Source organism: Sardina pilchardus, chromosome 23, assembly GCF_963854185.1.
Source record: "Sardina pilchardus chromosome 23, fSarPil1.1, whole genome shotgun sequence".
NCBI lineage: Eukaryota > Metazoa > Chordata > Actinopteri > Clupeiformes > Clupeidae > Sardina > Sardina pilchardus.
In genome coordinates, this window is record NC_085016.1 from 19,446,235 (window position 1) to 19,461,234 (window position 15,000).

At 44.5% G+C, this 15,000-nt stretch overlaps 1 protein-coding gene across 1 annotated transcript in view; it reads right to left on the reverse strand.

The window, feature by feature from the left end:
- Positions 1-15,000, reverse strand: part of LOC134070949 (receptor tyrosine-protein kinase erbB-4-like) — a 252,134-nt gene that overhangs the window by 18,350 nt on the left and 218,784 nt on the right. The gene's annotated exons all lie outside the window — the stretch shown is intronic.

Genomic DNA, 15,000 nt, shown 5'->3' on the forward strand with positions numbered 1-15,000 from the left:
CATTTGTTTGAGGCTTCCATTATTAGCAGGGACCGGGATTTGACCCGAGTGTCAGGACACCTAAAGTGTCTGAAATGGGATGCACTTCGTCCTCTCTCTTCTCCCTCCCCCCCTCTCTCTCTCTCTCCCTCTTTCTCTCTCTCTCTTTTCTCCAGCCATCTCTCTCCATTCCACCTTTTCTGCTGGATCAAGCAAAATGTCAATCCTCTTGCAATAAAATGTTACCTCTGCAGAATTTACATGAGTAAATGTCAATAATCCCGCTCAGTTTCAGCCAGCATTTCGGAAAACAAGCACTCTCTCTTTCTCTCCTTCTCTCTCTCTCTCTCTCTCTCCCTCTTTCTCTTCCAAGCTCTCTCTCTCTCTTCCTCTCTTTCTCTTGGCGGGAGACTAAGACATTGTGGAAGGCGATGCTCGATAAAGGACGTCAATCAACCTCTCTGGCGGTAAGAGGCCGATGATCATCATTGTGTGGCTCTCCTGAACACCCCATAAATACCGATCCAGCCCATTTTAATGCACTCCACAATACAGCCCCCACAATCCATGGAACTTTGTCAAAGATTAAGGTGAAACATACTGTACACTCTAGGTACTTTGCTTTACAACGATTCCATCAGAAGGTGGTTGACTGTATGCATGAATACAGTATATGATTTATTTTTCATTACAATGTCAGTGGATCTTGTTATACTGAAGGCATTGATGCTACTGTATATGGATTACATAGTGGATGCTTTGAAACTCTGAAAACATCAATAATTCAAAAGTATATGTTATGCAGCTGTCTAACTTCAAATCTTTGACTTTCATGGAAGTTGATGACGTCTCTCCTGATTCCTCTAGCTGAAACAGGTGAGCAGGAGTTCACATCAGGTGACGCAAATACAAGCCTGAGGTGTGACGGCAAATAAGGACCGGTTTTGCCGTGGCCGGTGACATATTAACCGCCGTTCCCGTCAAATGATGTGGCACTTAATCTAACATCACTATGGTGACTCAGACACCGCTCCAGCCCCCCCCCCCCCCACCCCCACCACCCCCACCCCGCCGCTTTGCAATTATCTAGGAGTCTGAGGCTATGGCAGTGATACTAATGCACCTCAACCTGCCTTCAGGCCTCATAGAGAGAGGGAGAGAGTGGTGGACAGTATCTAGCGGCAGCCTCCTGAATACAAACAGGGGAACAAAGCAGGGGGCTCCATCGAGACACGGCGACGGATGAAATAACGGTGTGTGTGTGTGTGTGCCTTCCGGACGGCCAGACAGGTACTGCTCAGTAACGCTGCTGCTGCACATCGGGGGACTTAAGATCCAACGCGACAAAGCTTCCTGATAACGGCGGCCAGCGGTGATGGTACTTCTCGAAAATCATCGAATTGAGCTTTGCTATTTCTGTCTTTGGTTTTATATTAGCATGCGTGGCTCTTCGCAGCCCTTCAAATAGGGTGGAACGAGAGAGACAGAGAGAGAGAGAGAGCGGGAGAAAGCAAGAGGGAACAAAAAAAAAATAAAAAAGGAGAGGGAGCAACTACATAAGACTGTGCCTCTGAAGAAATCTTCAAATGCAAACAGCACTAAATCATTAATAAGCTCCCTGGTCCCAGCAGAGCTGGAGTGAGTGAGGCTGTGGCTGTTTGAGTTGGGCCTTACTCCTCTCCTCTCCTCTATGCTCCTCTCCTCTCCACTCCTCTTCTCTGCTCTCCACTCCACCCCTCTCCTGTCTTCTCCTCTTCTCTCCACTCCTCTCCTCTCCTCTCCTCTCCTCTCCTCTCCTCTCCTCTCCTCTCCTCTCTTCTCCTCTCCTCTCTACTTCTCTCCTCTCTGCTCCTCTCCTCTCCGCTCCTCTCCTTTCTGCTCTTCTCCACTCCACTCCTCTCCTCTCCTCTCCTCTCCTCTCCGTTCCACTCCTCCAGGTTCCACTCTCTGCCCCTAATCTGTGAGCAGGATACCTCAGCACTTTTGCTCGTCTCAGCCAACGAGAGCGAGAGAGGGGAGACGGGACCCGTCACGAGGTGACCAATCCAATCAGACTTCCCAATCCCCGGAATCTGATGGCAAAATCCTGACCCGCCGCCTCCATTAGCGACTCTGATCCGTATAGGTAATTGGAAGGATCCGAGGCTTATCTACATAACCCCCGCCCCACACCGCACTCCTCATCTCTCTCTCTCTCTCTCTCTCGCTCTCCTTCTCTTCTCCTTTCCTCCTGTTTCTTTTCTTGCCTTTTATTCCTCGCGTGCTCTTTCACTTGTGCGCTTCTTGCCTTTCATCACACTCAGCAGGGAGGTGTGGAAAAGCTCTCTGCAGTTTGAGCCGTATGAGGGCATGAGTATTAGAGAGAGAGAGAGAGAGAGAGAGAGAGAGAGAGGAAGAGAAAGAGAGAAAGAGAGAGAGAGAGTGAGAGAGTGAGAGAGAGAGAGAGATATTTCTGAGAAAGCGACAGAGGTAGAGTAACTGTTACTGAGCGTTTTGCTGATGGATGCAGGATTGTGCCACCAGCATACCAACTGTATTGCTGTAATAAGCATCCGCCTGCTGTTGAGCATCGTAGTGGCATCGTGTTGTTGTTGTGATAGAAATATCCATGCCTCCCCTGACGCATTCAGCTAAAACAAGTCGAGTGTGTTTTTAAAATCTGGATGTCTCACAGAAGTCTCCACATCCTCATTGTCTACCTCTAATTCCCTCAAGAGAGAGTGGCTGGGGCCGATCACCAAAGTGCACTACTCGGCAGTGAGAGGGAGAGACTCATTAAAACCAGAAACATGTCGAGGGAAGAAAAGCCCTCCTCTCCAGGTGCCAATCAAGACTGTCTTTCATTCGCTCTTTAGCTTGTAAACTACTCCGAAAAACACTCTCAAACTTTATTAGTGGTCTTGTTGATGAGACACACCATTCTGAGAGGGTTGCTGAAGCAGTGGTGGTGTGTGTGTGTGTGTGTGTGTGTGTGTGTGTGTGTGTGTGTGTGTGTGTGTGTGTGTGTGTGTGTGTGTGTGTGTGTCTGTGTGTGTGTGTGTGTGTGTTTTTTTTTATGTGCGCGCACGACCGTGCCACATGAGGTTGTTTTGCTGCCGGCAACAGCTGGCCTGATAGGTCAGAACGCTCGGTGGAAAAGTTTCAGCGTGGCAAAGAAAGCAGAGTGGAGAAAAACATCAGCAGTATCGAGGGTTTAAAAGATAGGGAAAAAACACGGAGAAATGAAAGGGGCTCTTTTTTGAATGTACAAGCTGAAAGAGAGATGGAGAGAAGGGGAGAGATAGGTTAAAAGAACACAAGAGGTAGAGAGAGAGAGAGAGAGAGAGAGAGAGAGAGAGAGAGAGAGAGAGAGAGAGCAAGCCGAAGACAGAAATCAAGAGATAGAGGCTATGAGGGTTCGGGACTGAGTGAGAAAAGTGTGAGAGATGGATAGAGGGAGGAACACCAGAGAGAGAGAGAGAGAGAGAGAGAGAGAGAGTAGGAGAGAGAGAGGGAGGAGAAAAAGTCAGCAGGACCCAGGGCTGTTCTAATGAGGCCAGGAGAGCGCTGTTTGCTCAGCAGGAGAGTGCCGCTCATTGGTGTGTGTATGTGTGTGTGTGTGTGTGTGTGTGTGTGTGTGTGTGTGTGTGTGTGTGTGCGCGCGTGCGTGTGTTTGTGTGTGTGTGTCTCTCTCTCTATCTGTGTGTGTGTGTGTGTGTGTGTGTGTGTCTCTATCTCTCTCTCTCTCTGTGTGTGTGTGTGTGTGTGTGTGTGTGTGTGTGTGTGTGTGTGTGGCGCACAGAGGTGGTCTAAGCTCCAGCTGATTGGATATCTACTGCTGTGTGGAGTCCCATGAGGGCCCTCAAGAATATGTAAATATGGAATGCAGAGAAAGAAGAAGACGAAGAAGAGGAAGAAGAAAAAGAAGAAGAGAAAGAGTGGGGAAAAGTAAGGATCACTCACCCCAGCCCTCGAAAATGAGGGGCCTCAACAATTCCCCTCACCATTTGCTGACTCAGTCACCATGGCACCCGGAGTCAACAACGGTGCAGGAAACAAGATGGCGGCTACTGACTGATGCCATGAGGAGGGGAAGAGGCTTCCTCATAATGTGCCATTAAAGAACACTACAGACATACTAAAGTGTTGTTCGTACCTTGAAATAAGTTTACAAAATCATTTCAGCGGTTCATCAACTCGTAACAGGATAAACGGCACTTCTGCTTTCACTTTGCGGCCCTCTATCGGCTAACCACACTATGTAACTTTACCAGATCGGGTAGCGTATCTGTAGTTTGATGAAATGAGACATAAGAAACTACAAATTTGACTTGCTTCGATGTCGCAATACATTATACTTTCTTATCTCCCTCAACAATGGAATTCTCTTCTCTGATTGGCTGATGGGGTGGCCATTAACTTCGTATAACCTGCTACCTTTGAAGTAGTTCCCGTATCACACTTGAATATTAATTCGCCAAACTCGTTACGAAGTTTAAATGAACTGTCACGTTGCATCCAAGCTGAAATACAGACGTGCAGAACCTTGTAGCATATGACGGAGGTGGATTGTAGCTAGTTGGATGCCATGTAGGCTATAAAAGTAGCGATCCTTCAAAGTTAAAGTTAATCAGAATCCTGGGATATGCCCGCTTGACAACGGGAGAGATAGAACTAACGACTGGCTTTTGGCCGTAGCAACCAGCCATTTAGAACTAACGACTGGCTTTTGGCCATAGCAACCATCCATTTAGAACTAGTAACGGCAGTTTTGTCCTGCAAGTAGAAAGTTGATATGTGGCGGAAAGTAGTCCCACAGTCAAGACAGTTTTAGCGATGTTTACGGACGCAACGGTGGAATAAAACTATATTCTAAATAGAAGAAAGGAACTCACTCAACCAGATCATCAAATGGTCTGGCAGGCTGATTGGAGAGACACAGCTGAGCCTGGAGTCACTGTACACCAAACAGTTACAGCGACTAGCCAGTGCCATCTCCAATGACATCTCCCACCCTCTTGCGAGTGAGTTCCAGCTCCTGCCATCTGGACGGAGATTTATAGTCCCAAGGTCTAGAACCAATCGTTTTAGGAACAGCTTTATCCCTGCTGCTGTTTCCCTCTTAAACAAGTCCTAGTGCACTTTGAGGTCTATCCTGTGACCTGTTGTTATTTATTATAGTGCATGAAAATGCACTATACTGTTCTTCCAAGTCTTCTTCCGCAACTTCTTATTATTCTTCTTCTAACGTACGCAATTCAGCTTGAACCGTTTAACATAGAAACTTCATTCAAACGTTGTTGCGTAGGTCTTGCTTATGCCATGTGTGCTTTGTATTTTTCAACTTTGTAACTTTTATACTTTTTAAACTATTAGTTAAAAACTATTACAATTTCCCCCATAGACTTAACATTGCTCATTATGACATCACGGCAGCAATTAGAATCTTAAGCCAGGTGGCCGGCCACCTGGGCACCAACTGTCAGTTTCTCTCAGGCTCCTCTCTGAAGACTACATATTCTGTTCCCCTGTATCCTCTGCGCACAACAGTATCAAAATAAGTCCTCCTAATTCCATCCAACTTTATATCCATTCATCTTCTTCAAACCATTCACTCATCCACCCATTCTAAACAGTCTGCCTATCAACATCAATTAGACGCTCTACATTGAACTTTTAAACAATCTACTCTGTCTCAGGCTGGCTCTCTTAAGACTAGCCAGTTAAATTGATTACACCTGTATCTGTATCCACTACTCTCAGTAGAGAGCTGTGTCTCTTCATTCTACAAGAATATAAGGCACATTCCATCCAACATTCTATCCATTCATCTTCTTCAGACCATTCACTCATCCACCCATTAAACTGTCTATCAACATCTATTAAACAATCTGTCTATCAACATCCATTAAACTCTCTGTCTATCAACATTAATTAGACTATCTACATTCAACTTTTAAATTATTTACTCTGTCTCAGGCTTTAAGAGTACTCTGCTCTCTTAAGACTAGCCAGTTAAATTGATTACACCTGTGTCAACTACTCTCAGAGAGCTGTATCAGTGTCTCTTTTAACAAGAATATAAGGCACATTCCATCCAACCTTCTATCCATTCATCTTCTTCAGACCATTCACTCATCCACCCATTAAACTGTCAATCAATATCTATTAAACAATCTGCCTATCAACATCCATTAAACATTCTGTCTATCAACATTAATTAGACTATCTACATACAACTTTTAAAGTATTTACTGTGGGTCCCTCTCAAGCAGCGTTTATATGTCCTCCCTCGCTCCTCGATCCTCAATGATCTACATAAAGAAAGATAAAAGAAGGGCTAGACTATCCCATTGTTGCCGCTCCATCATTCTTTAAGTAGATCAGCGAGGAGCGAGAGAGGACGCGTAAACGCTATGAGAGGCACCTTCTGTCTCAGGCTTTAAGCATACAATCTCATTAAGACTACAGATCCTGTTTCACTACTTCCTCTGTCCACAACTGTTTCAAAATAAAGGTCCTCACTGCAACAATACACTATTAAATCATTTAACCATTGAAACTACTCAACTATTGAACTGTTCAACCATTCCAACTGTCAGTTATCATCCACTATGCCTCCAGTCAACTACACGAAACCTCAATGTACCTAGCAACCAACATAGCAACCATTAAAATTAAGTGTTAATTACCGTTTCCATAGCAACCAACATGATTATACTGCAGTAACTTCTTGTTTATTGATAGTGGCCACCATGGATACCCTAGCAACAAATGTTTCAAAATAAAAGTCCTCACTAGCAAGTTAGCTAGTTAGCATGGTTAGCATAGTTAGCATTTTTAGCATAACTGCAAAAAACATCAACTAAGTTAGCTAATCAACCTGGTTAGCATTGTTAGCAATTTTAGCATTGTTAGCATTTTTAGCATTATTGCTAGAAATCATCAGTTAAGTTAGCTAATCAACCTGGTTAGCATTGTTAGTTTAAGTTAGCATTGTTACCATGGTTAGCATTGCTAGCATAGTTAGCAATTTTAGCACAACTGCTAGAAATCATTAGCTAAGTTAGCGAATCAACCTGGTTAGCACTGTGAGCATAGTTAGCATAGTTGACATTATTACCATTACTGCATCAAATCAGTAGCTAAGTTAACCAATCAACCTGGTTATCATTGTTACCATAGTTAACATTTTAACATGAATAGAAATCATTAGTTAAGTTAGAACTGGAATGTTTCAGCTTTAAACTGTCTACCTTCACACTATCAATTCTCTGTAAACTATGCAACCACCATGTCTACCCTAGCTACACCTTAGTAACCATATCTACACTATCTATCTATTTTTGCATTTCATGCACTGGTAATTCCTTGGAATTGCATTTCTAGTTTATATATTTATATTTATTGAAAATGTTTTTTAACCTAGTTAGTGTCTTATCTGCTTTTGATCCTGCCCAGTGAGCATTGTAGGTACCCATGTCTGTTTCATGCTGTGTGTTAACCTGTCTCTTGTTTGTCCTGTTATCTATGTTTTTGTGTGACGCCCTCTCCTGTACTGCACAACAAATCTACCTTTGGGTACTAATAAAGTAAACTGAACTGAACTGAACTGAACTGAAATATACAGGTTATGAATACAAACGGGAGATAAGCGGGATAACGGCCTTCGAGGTCGACCGGTTCAATGGAAATAATGGCACGGCGGAGGTAACTCCGTCTCCGTGCTTCGCACGTCACCGGAGTTCTAGACCTCCACCTAGCCATTATTTCCATCGAACCGGTCACCTCGTCGGCCGTTATATCTTACATAAAATCATGCAACATACTCTACCTTGTCTCGTTATCGTTATTTGCTGGATAAACAAATACCGTGCGTGTGACAGAGGAAAAGTGCTTAAGTGTGGCTTTAAAGGTCACATGCTGCAATATGCATCTTCTTTGTTACACAAACATTTGATTAACGTGAATAACATACATGTTGAGTAAATAACACAGCGACGGGACCACGTTCCATGATAATGAGAAAAAAAAGCAAGAATGCATCAGTCAGGAGAAGGCCCTCTTCTAACCATGCAGGAAAAAGTACACTGTACTGTACATGCCTATGAGTCAAGCGTCGGAGCCAATACAGGCTGTGTGTGAACCTGCTTGGCAGAGAGGACATTGAAGAGAACACACTGAAGAGATCAGTATTTGTTTGCTTGTTACATTTCAAACTGGGTAGCTTTAACAAATACATAAATAATAGAGAGCCGAAGTCCCGCCCCTTCCGATTGCCTCCATGGGACCTATCTTTGGATTTTTTTTCAATGGCAGTCAATGGAGAAATATAAATTATTTTCTGGTCCCGATTGTCTTGTGCCTTGAATTACCCATATGATGTTTGTCAATTTTAATGACAATTTTTCATGTAAAGACATTTGAAAAGTATGTCGTAACTAGTGAATTACAACATTGTGAAAGATCGTGTTTCCAACGACTACAAACACATCAGTCGCGTTAGTGACGTTAGACCAATTCACAGCCACGAGCACCAGCAACAGGTCTTATTTGAGCTTCCCCCTTGCCGATGAAAATATCATGAGTCAGAGGATTAAACACATCAGATAAGTTGTATTTCATTCATAGACTGTACAAACACTACTGTTAAGTGACTTAGCTGGCAGCAAGATGTAACCGTTAACTAGCATAATAGCTAGCTAACTAGCCAGCCTCTCGTTTGCTAGTTGGTGGCTCAGTTGGTGACGTGCATCGTTTGAGACGAGAAATGTAGTCCACTGAACGGATTCGCACAAAACTTAGATAACTTTTAAAGTCTAATGAAAAACAGAACTTTATTAATGTGAAAAATTATCTTTTAAATTCCCACACATCATATGTGAAATGCACGGTCCAACTCGAACGGGACCAAAAAATAATTGTTATCTCTCCATTGACTCCCATGCATAAAAAATCGTAAAATAGGTCCCATAGACCGGAAGTAGAAGGGCGTGACTTCGGCTCTCTATAAAGGAGTGAACAAAAAAAATTGACAGATATTGACGGATATTGACAGCTGTTGTGCCACTGGCAGCAACTGTGACACAAACAAGGCCATTTTGGCTCTGAGCAAAACACAGGTTGATGCGCCTATGACAGATCTGGGATCAGAGGCCGCACTCTTCTGGCTAGCGTGACTAGTGTGTGTGCATTGCTGGGTGGCCCCATCCCCCTCACCACCCTGTTTAGACCTCTGGTTGTTACTCCTTGAGTATCTCTATGCTTCTGGGATGGGAACGGATTGTCTACTCTGGTTTATCAGTCCCCTTCAAAAGCTAATATGAAGAGAGACAACGGGAGAGCGAGAGAGAGAGAGAGAGAGAGAGAGAGAGAGAGAGAGAGAGAGAGAGAGAGAGAGGAGGAGAGAATGTATGGAGAGACAGAGAGGACCAGATAATCTGTAGTGCCATGCTGTCTCCATCCTTCTTTCACTGCTCATTAAAATGCATCCCAAATCTAATTATTCCATTAATATACTATTCCGTAATGGATTGGCAAAGTGGAGACAAGGGGAAGGAGTGGTGGCTGAGGAGAGAGGAAGAGGAAGAGGAAGAGGAGGTCTCTGTGTGTGTGTGTGTGTGTCCGTGTGTGTGTGTGTGTGTGTGCGTGTGTGTGCGTGGGTGAAGCACAGCATAGCACAGAGCATCGTCAAATTTCACAGATGCCTGGTTTAGCCTGCGAGAGTCGATTCTTTTAATGGCGGGGAAAGTCCCGACAGTTCATCTGCAGGCTTTAAATATATCTTCCTAATGCACAACCTCTCCCTCTGTAGGTCTCTCTATCTCTCCGTCTCTCTCTGTCCCTCCCTCCCTCTCTCCCTCCATCTCTCTCCCTCTCTCTCTCTCCATCTCTCTCCCTCTCCCTCCATCTCTCTCTATCTCCCTCCATCTCTCTCTCTCTGCATGCGCGGCGCAGGCCAATGCCCTGGAAGAAGAGTCACCCTGTGACATCCTGCCAGCGAGACTGGGACGACCAGTGACAGCAGGAGCAAGTCTACAGGGAGAATGAGTCGCACAGCCATAGGGTCTGTGTGTGTGTGTGTGTGTGTGTGTGTGTGTGTGTGTGTGTGTATGAGTATGAGTCAGAGACACAGAGAGAGAGAGAGAGAGAGAGAGAGAGAGAGAGAGAGAGAGAGAGAGAGAGAGAGAGAGATGAAGACAGACAGAATGTGTCTGTTTGAGGGCAAGTATGTGTGTGGCATGATATATGAGTGAACATGTAATTGAGAGGACGGAGAAAGAGAAGAGTTCATTTGTATGTGTGTGTGTGTGTGTGTGTGTGTGTGTGTGTTGTGTGACTTGAATGTGTCTGTGTGTCTGTATGTGCCTGTATGGGTGAGAGGGTGACTTGAATGTGTCTGCATGCCTGATTCATGTTCATGTATGAGCAAGACTAGGACGTGAAAAACATGAAAGTGACATCTCTTCGTGTGTGTGTGTGTGTGTGTGTGTGTGTGTGTGTGTGTGTGTGTGTGTGTGTGTGTGTGTGCGTGCGTGCGTGTGTGTGTGTGTGCATGTGTGTGTGCGTGTGTGTGTGTGTGTGTGAGTGTGTGTATGGGCGTGAGACACTGCCATGGGGTCGGTGTAAGGGTGAGTCTGTCACCAAAGGAGCTCTCGGGCTCCCGAAGCTCTTGCCTTGATTAATAGGCGCCATTAACTCTGTGCCCAAAACTCCAGGTGATAAAGCGGCCCTGTCTGTCTCTCGCTCTCGGCTTATCAATTTACAGCACACGGGTCACATGACAGGGTCACAGAGGTCACGCCCTAAGCATGCAGGACAAGGTGACAGGGAATTGTGGGAAATGGAGTCCCTTTTCTGAGTGTGAAGGTGAAGAGTATAAATCTGAAAACTCCTACCACAAAGGACTGGATGTGCTGCTTATCTTCCTGTGTAAATAATTACATCTGGGCCTAATTAATACAGAGAGGCTTATTTTGTCTAAAGGTCCCCTGCCTTGCGTGTATATTTGGTCTTTTATTATCTTAAGCGTGGATATAAACTAGTGTTGGAACTGATCCGATCTTTGAGGGACTAGATCAACAACAAGCTTCTGCTCAATCAACACAGGCAAGCTGCTGTTTTAACAACCTCTGTGGCTACTCACCTAACATTGTTCACACAAATTTGATCTGACCCAGCTGCCATCACCTGACAAAGACCTGCTTTGGTCGAAATGTGGTGTCAATAAATCACTTCGGGAGCAGCAGCAACAGTGTGCGGGTGCTTTTTAATTCTTTCGGTTTCCATTTTACCCTGCACCTGTAAAAAGTTGAATCTGCGTGCACTCTCTGCTCTCCAGCTGCCATACTAACATAAAAAAGAATGACACCTGGAATTGGATTTGGTTATTTGACTAACAACTGGTCAGATACTTAAAAATCCTACACCTAAAAACATCAACCTGAAACCACAAGCATTACTGTATAGTGCGTAACTACTAACATGCCAAAACTCTATCTCCTTTCCCCCAACCTCCTGGAGGTGCGAAATCTCTGATGACTTGCCAGTCAAATTGAATCCAATTTCTGCCATAAGTACGCGCTTTAGCAGTCTATTCCAACTGCTCAGTTGAATCATCAGTCACCCTGAGGAGGCCGTGAGATGGGAGCGGGAACCACCGGCGCTAGCTCCATTAGCGTCCATCTTATTAGCGCCCGCCACCTGCCTGCGCACACTCCCCTTCGCCGCATTCTGTTGTGGAAGCTAACAGAGTCGCACTCCAAGAATAAGGAGCGTGAAGGGGTGTTTTTTTTTTTTTTGGACGGGAGAGTGTGAAAAGACTCACGGTTTTCAACACGGAAGAGGGAAAGAGCAGCTGGTAAAAAGTGTGAATCTAAAAAGGTCTCCCCAATTTAACGTTGGTAGAGCATTCTCTCTCTCTCTCTCTCTCTCTCTCTCTCTCTCTCTATCTCTTTCTTTCTCTCTCTCTGTTGAGGTCTCTTTTCCTGCTCTCCGCATATTAATGTCAAGATGTTTTCATCATCCATCCATATGAGTGCTGAAGATCACTGAGATAGTGTCACTCTTAATGTCATTTATGAAATCTTAATCATAGCACTGGGAGAATATTAGCACTGGGTTAACAAGAGGGGAAATTCACCCACAGAAGTTCCCACTAACAGATTATAAATAAAAAATCTCCCATGGGGGGTATATTTTTTCAATACATGGACATCATAGACTCTGCACATACAATATATACTTTACTGTAATATGGGAACATGATCTTTAACAAATATGAGTAGAGACAACTTAGAATATAGAGAATTTAAAGTGACAGATGAGCACACATAATTCAACTCTCTCTCTCTTCCTCTCTTTATCTACCTCTCCCTCTTTCTCTCTCTATCTACTATTCTATCTTATCCATGTTCTATGATGCAAGAATGTAATGATAAAAAAACTCAGGGTTTTAATCAAAACAGTGTCAGTTATGATTTAAATCAAGTGAAACTGAGTCGTTGGAGCCAACCCGTCAGTGTGACTTGAAGAGACGTTCTTTTTATACTTCACACAACCAAAAAGTGTGTGCTTGTGTGGGCGCTTGCGCATGCGTATGCGATCTGCAAGTTCTCCCTAGAAGAGTCTAGAACAGAGTCCAGATGGTGTGACCCAGAGTGTGACTCAGGAGGCCCAAAGCAGGCGTCCAGGGGGTTTGGGGTGTGTGGTGAGGTTCCTGGGGTGGGCTGGGGGTTCCCAGGGTGGGTTAGTTAGCCTCCTGCCTGGGCCCCTGGAGCTCACCTGACCAGGACCCCCTGACGCTCCCACTGACCCCCACGGCAGGTGAGGAGGTGCTGGCCGTTGGCCTCCAGTGCTGAGAGTAGCCCACAGCTCCCTCTGAGTTCCAGCTGAGTTCAAAGGCGACGCATATTTATTAAAAAAGGACTGTTTCAAGTGGCTCAAAACAGGTTTATTTTCTCATGAAGAGCTGTCTCCCATCTATGAATGTATTACGGTACTACGGCAGTGTACTGACACTTAAAGAGCTTGCTGTCACAGCTCGCATAGTAAACAAGCTGAATTCATATATGCATACGTACTTTAAAGCACTTGATATGTCTTCAGGGAAAAAAAAAAAACATCCACATACATTTATAAAAAAAGATTTTGAATGTGTTTTACTTTCAAGCAGAATAAAAGGAGGCCAATACATGTGAGATTGACCTGAACTGTGTGAATCAGAGCTAAATCACATTGCATTAACGCTTAATCAGATCAGGGCCGTTTCAAACTGTATCAAATGATTACGTGTTCCGCTGTGACTCTTTAGCATAATGCTATAGACCATGGATCCAGATGCATAATGAGTCATCTAAAAAGCACATGCACACACACACACACACACACACACACACACACACACAGACACACACACACACACACACACACACACACATACGCACACACACACACACACATACACACACACACACACACACACACACACACACACACACACACACACACACACACACACACACACGCAGCCCATGAATGTTCCTAAAGAAAGAGCATATGAGAATTGAACTGATGCACTGGGAGTCAGTGATGAGTGCGGTCACTGCTCTTAAATAAGCTAGCTGCTAGACTAACAAAATGTTCTTTAGAGCAGCTCTGGTTGAGCCTCCAGCCCCCACCATGGTTAATACATGCCCATGCACACGAACACACACACACACACACACACACACACACAAACACACACACACACACACAAACACACACACACATGCGCAAACGCACACACGCACGCACGCACGCACGCACGCACGCACGCACGCACGCACTATATCTGGAGTATCTCAGCAAAGTAAACAGTAGACACCAATGTGTAAAAGTTTGCTAAAAGTGTGCTATTAAATTATATAAGTATAAAAGAGTGAATTCTCTTACAGTTTGACCAACTTGGTGAATGGATGGGCTACAAGCATCAATAGCTTTAGAAATTGTTCAAGAATCACATTTAGTGTTTAAGCATTCAGAAAAATGAACTGCAATAAGCTCGAAATCGTTAATGTGCTACATACCAGTGATTCACTTCAATCATTTCATCCCATCGCTACCTGTTTATTGTGGCCACAGACACACACACACACACACACACTTCCAGTCTTTCCCAAGGAAACGTCTACTCCTGCTTCTGTAGTTAAATATCACACCATACAGGTTTGGTGAAGGGAGAGAGAGCATTCACACCAGTCCAAGGCACCAAACCTGCCGTTTGACGAGTCTGGTTTTCACCATACTAAGCTCAATATTTTAAGATTGAACATTAGTCTGGGGAGGCTGCACTTTGTTTCTACTGCACTTCACGTCACATAAATTTCGTCATCGTCACGTCACCGGCCAATAGCGTGCCAGGACTAGAGTATGGCCGTTTCTGATTGGAGCCACAGGTTCTGGCAGTAAACAGAGGAGATAGATCTGCTGGTTTCCAACCTGAGCTGCCGGGCGAAATTAAAATTCCCCGGAAGTTCAGGCAGGGTTCACCCAGCCTACCGTTTGAAGCCGAAAACACCCAAAAGCCAGGCTCATTGGTATGGCAGTCCGAGCACATACTCAGTCCATCAAAACCAACCAGGCTGAGTTAGACTTTAGTTATGATTCCCGTACAACGACACAAAGCAGGATATCAGTGTCACATTCAGGGGTAGGGACATCATTCTGGTCCCGCAGTTAATTCAGGCCCATAAGCTTTCAATGACATTCTTTAAAGCTAATAAGAGACAAGTAGATGGAAAGAAGTACTGAAGCAGAGTAAGAAAAGTGGGAAGGAACTGATGAATGTTATGGAAGGAGATAAAACTGCTTTTAAAAAGATGATAAAGGAGAGATGGAGTGAGAAAGAATGAGAGTCGGGCTGAAATTTTTGAAGGGTGGAAAGAGGAAAAAAGAGGGCGAGAGAGAGAGAGAGAGAGAGAGAGAGAGGGAGAGAGAGAGGAAAATAAAGCACTTCATGACAGCACGACAGCACACCAGCAATCCCACACTCCGCGGGGG